Below are 9,347 nucleotides of genomic sequence, written 5' to 3' on the forward strand. Positions count from 1 at the left end.
TGTGAGAGTTGGACCATAAAGAAAGCTGGTGCTGAAGAACTGATGCTTTTGAACTGTGGTGTCAGAGAAGACTCCTGAGAGTCCCTTGGATTGCAAGGAGATCCAACCAGTCCATCCTAAAGAGATCAGTCCTGAATATTCATTGGAAGGACTGATGCTGAAGCTGAAACTCCAATACTTTGGCCACCTGATGCGAAGAGCTGACTCATTTGAAAAGACCCTGATGCTGAGGGCAGGAGGAGAAGGGGACAACAGAGGATGAGGTGGTTGGATGGAATCACCAACTCGATGGACATGAGTTTGAGCAAGCTCTGGGAGTTAGTGATGGACAGGGAGGCCTGGCGTGCTGCAGGGTCCCAAAGAGTCAGACACGACTGAGCGACTGAACTGATTAATAGATACAAACTACTATATATAAAATAGATAAGCAACTAGAATATACTGTACAGCACAGGGAATTACACCCATTATCTGACAATAACCCACAATGCAATGTAATCTGCAAAAGTAGTGAATCACCATGCTGTTTAACTTAACATAAAATTGTAAATCAACAATACTTTAATTTTAAAAAGTTGTAAAAAATGCAGCTGAGAGCTTGACTATTTATAATTCAGCAAGAGGGTATTTTTACATAGTGGAACATCGTATCTGAACCTCCTGGGTGCAATTAAAAGATTTAGTTCCTTCTTCATATACAGCCAATGGATCTTGGATCCTTTATAATTGCTTAAAATCTGAGCTAACCAAAAAACTCAAATAAGCAAAAATTGGATAAATGAGATTTATGTGCAAATTTTGCACAAAATAAGATTCAAGATTTTTTTAAAAGCTGCAATTCAAATTTCAGAGTTTTAACTTGGTCATTTAAAAAATGTATTCAACTTTACTATTTAGAACAGTTCTTCCCTTACTTTTAAATTTTATTTTAGTTTTATTCACATAACATAAAACTTACCACTTTAACCCTCTTAAAGTACCAAATTGTGCTGCATTTAGTACATTTTCCATCCTGTACCACTACCTGGTTCCGGAACCTTTTAGTAGCCGCAAAGGAGTCATTAAACAACCATTCCCCATTCCTTCTTTCCCCCACCCCTACCCCTTGACACCAAGCAACGTGTATTTTACCTCTATGTATTTGCCTATTCTGTATATTTCATAAATCATTTTAAACTATATAATTTAGTAGGTTTTAGTGTATTTCAAAATGTTATGTGCAATCACCACTAATTTCCAGAACGTTTTCAAAATGTTCTCAAAAACAATTACACCCACTAGCAGTCAACACTAATCCCACTCCTCCCAACCCGTTACCTGCCAATGTGCTGTATATATCTATGGGTTTGCCTTTCATGGATATTGTATATAAATATTCATATGGCTGTGGGCTCTCGTGCCTGGCTTCTTTCACTTAGCATAATGTTTTTAAGGTTCATCCATGTTGTAAAATATATCAGTATTTCATTCCTCTGATGGCTGAATGATATTCCATTGCTACTAGGTTCACGCACAATTTTTTGTTTGAACACCTGTTTTCAATTCTTTGGGGGTAAATATTACCTAGAGGCAGGGTTGCTGGGTCTTATGTAATTCTCTGTTTAGCCTTCTGAAGAACTACTGAACCGTTTTCCATAGTGACTGCACTATTTTATATTCCTACCATTAATGCACAGAGATTTCAATTTCTCCATATCCTCGTCAACACTTACTTTTCCTTTTTTGGTTACAGCTCTCCTACTGGCATGAAGTGGTATCTCAGATCAGATCAGATCAGTCGCTCAGTCGTGTCCGACTCTTTGCAACCCCATGAATCGCAGCACGCCAGGCCTCCCTGTCCATCACCAACTCCCGCAGTTCACTCAGACTCATGTCCATCGAGTCAGCGATGCCATGCAGCCACCTCATCCTCCCTGTGGTTCTAATTCGCCTAGTGATGAGTGATGTTGAGTGTCTTTTCCTGTACTTGTGGCCACTTGAATATGTTCTTTGGGGAAGTGTCTATTCAAGCCCTTGGTCCATTTTTGGACTAGGCTGTGTTTCTGTTGTTGAGTTGTGCAGGTTCTTTGTATAGTCTAGATACCAGATCTTTATCAGATACATGATTTGAAAATATTTTCTCCCAGTCTGTGAATTATTTTCCATTTCTTGATAGTGTCTTTGGACATACAAGTTTTAAATTTTGATGGAGTCCGTTTTTATTTCCGTTTCTTGTGCTTCTGAACCACTGCCACATCCAAGGTTGTAAAGATTCACTCCTACATATTTTCTTCTAAGAGTTTTATATAGTTTTAGCTCTAATATCAGGTCTCTGATCCACTGAGTTAATTTTTACATATGGTATGAGGTAAGGATGCAATTCATTATTTTGCAAGTAGGTACCCAGCCAGTTGAAATATGGACTGATAAAGGCAGCACATATCAACGTGTGCTCTGTCTTATGCATATTATGTTTGTTGTAAGGTATCTCCCAGTAGTTCATTGGAAGTATGAGACAAGTTGGAATATCCAGGGAATGGAATATATAAATTAAGTCCACACTGGGCCTCCACAATTTTCATAATATGAGTAAGTGCAAGGAGAATTTATAAGCAAATATGTGACTCTTACTTCTATCTGCCACACTGAGATTCACACAGGACAGTCACACTGAAGTCATACATAGATGTGACTCAGACAATTCACGGGCATTTAGTTTAATGGAATAATAAATTTTAGCTATGAAACGCTTCTGTGTAAAAGAAGTCACAGTGACCTTGTTTATCTGCTCTGTGAAGAATTTTTTTTTAACACAAACGATTTTTAGAATTTGGATAACATGCTTCTTTGGTGAAGATATTAATTTTCTTTTCAGACTTCATAACACACTGGTGATTCACTTGTTGATCTCAAAATTAACTGCCTACTACATACCTTTTTGAACAAAAGTGATCATATTAGATATGGAATTTTGAGCAGAACATTCACTATTATTTAAGAATTTCTTCCCAGTTACCATGACAATGTGATCACAGAGCTGAAAGGGCTTGGAGAGATTCAAAAAATCTTTTCAGCAGGGAAGATACTGTTGTTATTTTCTAGTCACATATTACACTAGTCAAACTATCAAAGGGAGAAGTCGTGGTGGAAACACTAGAACCAGGTCACCGATCGCATGCATTTGTCTTATTACAATATACTCTAACTGACAATAATACAGCTTTTATTAGGCTACCATCTCCATATTCTGAAATCCCTTTCCTCCAGTAGAAAGTGAATTGTGTACATGCACAAAACTAGATCTTAAATCAGGCAAACACGTTTGAGAGGTTCAAGCATGTGCTCGAACAGCAGCAGGTATGTTGAAACTTTACTGACTCCTCTGTCCCTGCAAAAAATTAGCCTGAGCTTAGGCTCTAAGTTAAAGAACAGAACGGCTGTTTCATGAGCTAAGAGCCCTTACTCCTGGCAATGATCTCATGAATTATACTGTTTCATGTAACAATTTTGTGGAAATTATCCCTTCGATAGTAATCACTAAAGTTAATATTTAACATTGTAACAAACAGCCATTCAGTGCATTTTAAAGAACTTGTGCCATGCCATGGAACTGAAAAATCAAAGTGACAGGGAAAAGGCCACCCACACCCTAGGTATTCCCCACCCCTAAGCAGCCCCACAGGCCCCGCCCATCCGAATCTTGTTGCACGTTTATCCCGCCAACAGGGTAGACAGGAAGGTAGGGACTGAAAGAAGCACCCTGACCATTGCGTTGCCCATTAAGCTCCCAGCATCTGTGCGCAGCACTGTAGAGTGTGACTGTGGAGATACACTGCGTACAATATTTACAGACCACAGATAACAGCGCATCCTCTTCAGAACATTTGCTGGGACAAACTATCACTGCATTACATAGAACATCGATTCCTATTTTTATTCATGAAGAAATGGATCCTTAAAAAATGGATCCTCTTTCCCTAGAAGAAAAAAAAACTTCACCTAACTTATTTGCATTGCTTTAATTGTGCCAATTTAAAAAATTGAGATTAAAATATAGTGTTGATGATCCCATCTCCTGTTTACCATGTCTTCCCTTTTATTGCTTCTGGGACCATTAGATTCTTTCCGATTTTTTCTTAGCATAAACTGGTCCCTACTCTTCTCAACCCATTTGTCATTACACATGATGTTCTAAAACAAACTGGGTTCTCAGGCAGGTATTTTAAATGTTTCTTTTTTTTTTTTTTCCCTTGCCATGTAGTAATCCTATTTGGAGGGCCTAATGTTCTATTGAACACTTAGAGAAATGTTCTTCTCTTGGGTTGCAGACAGTTTTATGAGCTTTGATCTGATTTTCCCCATTGACTCACCCGTGAGAAGAATGCAATTTAGCCAGGCTTAGCGTTAGGATAACAGCAAGAGTTCACAAATTAGCCTGCTCACAGAGACGTGCACTTGGCTGCTCCATGCTCAGCATATTCTGTAACTTAAAATGCCCTGCACCTTCCCCACAAAAATAGAAGACCTTAGAAAAATTTTATTTTCTCTGAGGTACGTGGTCCCACAACCACACTCTAGGTAGGAAAAGATTCCCACGGATGTCCCATAGGGTGAAAAATATCTTTCACTGGTGTCCAATTCAGAGGACAAAGGTGTTATGTCAGAGCCACATGATTTATCAGGGCTATGTCTACTCAAGCCCTGATTAGACGCTGCATTGAAAGGATTACACTAAGCCTCCTCTCTGCCTTTCAGAGGTTGGTTCAGGCACTATCATCTCTAGCCATTTGGAGCAACTGACCATCCTTGACATCTAATCAGAAAAGGACAAAGAATCTTAAACCTGCGTGCGCAGTGGAGACTCCTGTAGAGCTTTAAAAAACAAAAGACTGACACCTTGGTCCCAGCCGGCAAGCCCAGAGATTCTGAGATTGCTATTTTTCAGTGTTCCTCAGGGGAAGCAAATAGCCAAGGTTGAGAACATTGACCTTGGGTTGCTCCCCACTTTTGTTTAATTTCAACTCAGCTGCCATGGAGTAGGAGAACCTTGCAATGCAGTAAAATTTAGTTCCCAAACCAGTACCACAAACGTTTTTTGGGGAACTTGTTAGAAGCTAATTTTGAGACCTCACCCCAAGACATCAGAAACACAGGGAGTAGGACTCAAACATATGTGTCTTAAATGCCTTCCATTTGCAATGAACAGATACAAATTACTATATGTAAAAGATAAAAAAGGTCCTACCCTTTAGCACAGGGAACTATATTATCTTGTAACACACCATATGATAAATAATATGAAAAAGCATACACATACATATATATCTGAACAAATTTGCTATATATCAGAAACTAACACAACATTTAAATCAACTACATTTCAATAAAAAATAAATAAAAACCACAAATGCCCTCCAGGTGATTCAGATGCATGCCAAGGTTTAAGCTATGAAAGATATTAAGGGTTTTCCAGACTTTTAAAGTCCTGCAGCAGAGACACACACAGAGCATCCAAGCTGGCCACGTCCCTCCAGGGACCAGAGCTTCAGCAGACCAGCTGATGCCGTCTCTTATTTCCCTGTTTTCTGCATTGCTGGTCATAAAAGTCCTATCTGAACCCCACATCTGCTCAATTCTTTAGAAGTTTCTGATGCCCTTGTGAAATTATTTTTCCCCACTCAGATATTTCGATGGACAACACAGTAGGAAGTTAAGTCAAGGGGTCTGGACCCTCAAACTCAGGTACCTTCTGGCCCCAGAACTGTTAAGGCAGATTCTTTATATGAAGTCAAACAAGTATGAATGGCTCAACATGGAGCAGTTCTTTCTCTAAAAATCTGAAACTCAGATTGTCAGCTCAGATAGAACTTGGCAGTTGGAAACTCAATAAAACAGCATTAGGGCAGACTAACTGTGAATCAATCATTTTTGTATTTAAGAAAAAAAAAAAAAGGAAGAAAAAGAAAAAAGGGAGAAAAAGCAGCTGCTGGATAGCTCTTCTCTTAAATGCCTGCCTGACCTGCTGCTTTATTTTTCTCTCACCCTCCTCTGGATTTTTCCTCCCTCAAGGGAATTACATGACAACAGAAAGGCCTCTTTAAAGGGCCAGTGGGAGAGATGGGTGGTTGACGGATGGTCTCCATTTCTTTTAAATGGCAATAAAAAAAAAAAGCTGGTCTACAAAATAACTTCTTGAAACATTTCTGGAATCAAGAGAAAAGTCGGTAGATGCTATGGACTGAATGGTGTGTCTCCTTGCCCACATTCACCTGCTGAAGCCCTAACCCCAGGGTGACTGTTATCTGGAGGTGATTAGGAAGTCATTAAGGCTTGGTGTTGCTTAGTCCCTCAGACAAGTCAGACTATTTTACGACCCCATGGACTGGAGCCTGCCAGGCTTCTCTGTCCATGGGATTCTCCAGACAAGAATGCTGGAGTGGGCTGCCATTCCCTTCTCCAGGGCATCTTCCTGACTCAGGTATCGAACCTGGGTCTCCCTTATTGCAAGCAGATTCTTTACTGGAGGAGCATTTAATTTATGTTAAAATTTTAATTCAAAGATGATATTCCTAAAAGGAACGCAGTAAAAATTCACTCCAAGTAAACCTTATTATCAGGCATGGATACATTCTGCACATCAAATGTTTTCTGATCTATGACCAATGGAGAATCTTCCTGAAATTCTAATTTGCCTTATCAAGCTTAAGAGTTGAGGGGTTGATGAATGCCTCATCCCTTCTGTGTGAGACCACATGTTACGGTCCATTCTCAGGTCATGAGGCCACATCAAGTCCACGTAGTAAGCCATTCCTAGGCAAAGAACAGCCTGGGACCACCTCTCTGAGCAGGGAACGCTGCTGGGGAAATTTACACCAAGAAGAGTGGGGAAGAGAGGTCAGTTCATGGACATGACCCTTCGAATATTGTTGCTGATCTCTGAAAGGATCATGTCTAGAACTCAGGCCATCTTAAACCAGGAAATTTTCCAAAATTACATCAAAAATGAAATTTTCATTCAACTATTAAGTAAGCTAATATCTGAAAGACAAGAAAATATCATAAACACAATGCCCATTTCCTTATATTAACATAATTCAAAGTGTGTCTCATGAAAAACATGTGCTGTACTACAGGCTAATGGGAATTTCTTGAAAAAATAATGCTGCAATCATTTATAAATACTAAACACATATTTTATATTTGTAAGTGCATGTGAATGTATATGTCAAAAATACTAACCATGTATGTATCTGTAGAACAATTATGTCACTCCTGTATTCAATGGTTTTTATTTTTTTAATGACAAACTGCCTTCTGGAAATGGTATGGCATCTAACCAAATGCCTGAAAATTGCACAAACTTAAGATGTTTGATCTGAATATTAATTCTTAAACAACACTACTAATCAAGAATCCATTAAAGAGCAAGACATCTGCATGATTACTTTTGGTGAATGTGCTTTTTTTCCTTTCAAATTACAATGTATAGTTTTAATATTACTTGATGTTTCTTGCTCTTAACCGCACCGCAAGCGTGCATGGTAGCTCTGCAGCTACGACTGGTGTCTTCTTGACTTGTTATAACTTACAAAATGCTCTCTGGTCAGGACTTCCCTGGAGGCTCAGTGATAAAGAATCTGCTACCAATGCAGGAGACCCGAGTCCGATCCCCGCCTGGGAGGATTCCGCATGCTGCGGAGCAGCTAGGCCCGTGTCCAACAACTATCCAGCCTGTGCCGCAGAGCCCCGGAGCTGCGACTACTGAGCACAGGGTGCCTACCCTGCAGCCCACGCCCTGCCACCCCGGGAGCCGCCGCAGCGAGAAGCCCGTGCGCCACAAGTCGCTCTCGCTGTTTGCAACTAGAGAAAAGTCTGCCCAGGAGCAAAGGCCCAGTACAGCCCCAAATAAATAAATTGTAAAAGAAATAAAAAGCTCCCTGATAAAAAAGCTTGGGGGAATGTCCTAAGTGATCCTGCCAGCTTGGAGGAAGAGGAAGAAACGGAGACTGGTACAACCAGCACATATAGAGGTGCGCTAAGTGCCCTGATAAGCAGTGTAAAGGGAGCGACATCTCCAAGACCTGTGTGCAGCCGCCTCGTATCCAGGAAACGAGATGCGGCCATGCGCATAGCGTCAGGCCGCTGGCGTCTCTGCATCGCTACCTGCCCCTGCCTCCGTTCACGCCCGCTGTCTCCGCTCAGCTACCTCTAGCACCCACCTCCCTCCTCATTAGGGGTGAAGCAGTCAAGGCAGCAGAGGGTGAGTCAGTATGCAAAACCGCTCCAGCTGCCATCCCCCTGAGCCACAAGTCAGCTCGGGTGGAAAACAGGGAAGCATAATGGTGCCTTAAGGGAGGGCAGAACTGATGAGAACGGGGATGCAACCTGCATACAAATGTAAGCAAGTTAAAAATTCAAGTTCTTACAAAGAAACGGAGTCCACCGAGGAACTGCAGAAACCTGTGATGTAGGTTAATAAGACGCTGCGTGCGTGCCCAGTCGTGTCTGGCTCTCTGCGACCCCGTGCACTGTAATCCACCAGGCTCCTCTGTCCATGGGATTCCCCAAGAGTATTGGAGTGGGCTGCCACTTCCTTCTCCAGGGGATCTTTCTGACCCTGGGCTCAAACCCACATCTCCTGCATTGGTAGGTGGATTCTTTACCACTGAGTCACCTGGGAAGTCGAAGACCATGACATTACAGAGCAAAACAAACCCATATCCTTATGGAACAGGTTACTTACGCAAGACCTCAGAGCTAGGAGGGGAGTTTGAAGAAATTCTGTCTTGAAAGTAGAATGTAGTTGTTTTCAGAGAAAGAACTAAGTTTACCTTTGAGACAGATATTCTCAGAATTAAGAACTATAACCCAAGTAAATTATTTAGGGGAACAAAGTCAGTATTCACACACTCCAGGGGGAAACTGTGAGGTCATCATTAACCAAAAAGCAGATGATTCAAGTGAACACGTGTTTTTTTGTTAACGTATTAATGATCATTATTTATTGACTCAAGTATTGATGCTACATTTTCCCCAAAGATAATATATTTAGTTTACAAGTTTGTCTATTTTTCAAATTAATTTTTATTGTCATATAGTTGCTTTATGGTGTTGTGTTATGTACTGTACAGCAAGGTGAATCAGCTATAATATAAATATATCCTCTTTTTTGGATTTCCTTCCCATTTAGGTCACCAGAGAACACTGAGTAAAGGCCTCCCTGGTGGCTCAGATGGTAAAGAATCCACCTGCAGTGCAGGAGAGCTGGGTTGGATCTCTGGGTCGGGAAGATCCCCTGGAGAAGGGCATGGCAACCCACTCCAGTATTCTTGCCTGGAGAATCCCATGCATGGAGGAGCCTGGCGGGC

The sequence above is a fragment of the Bos indicus genome, chromosome 24, assembly GCF_029378745.1.
Source record: "Bos indicus isolate NIAB-ARS_2022 breed Sahiwal x Tharparkar chromosome 24, NIAB-ARS_B.indTharparkar_mat_pri_1.0, whole genome shotgun sequence".
In the NCBI taxonomy this organism is placed as follows: domain Eukaryota; kingdom Metazoa; phylum Chordata; class Mammalia; order Artiodactyla; family Bovidae; genus Bos; species Bos indicus.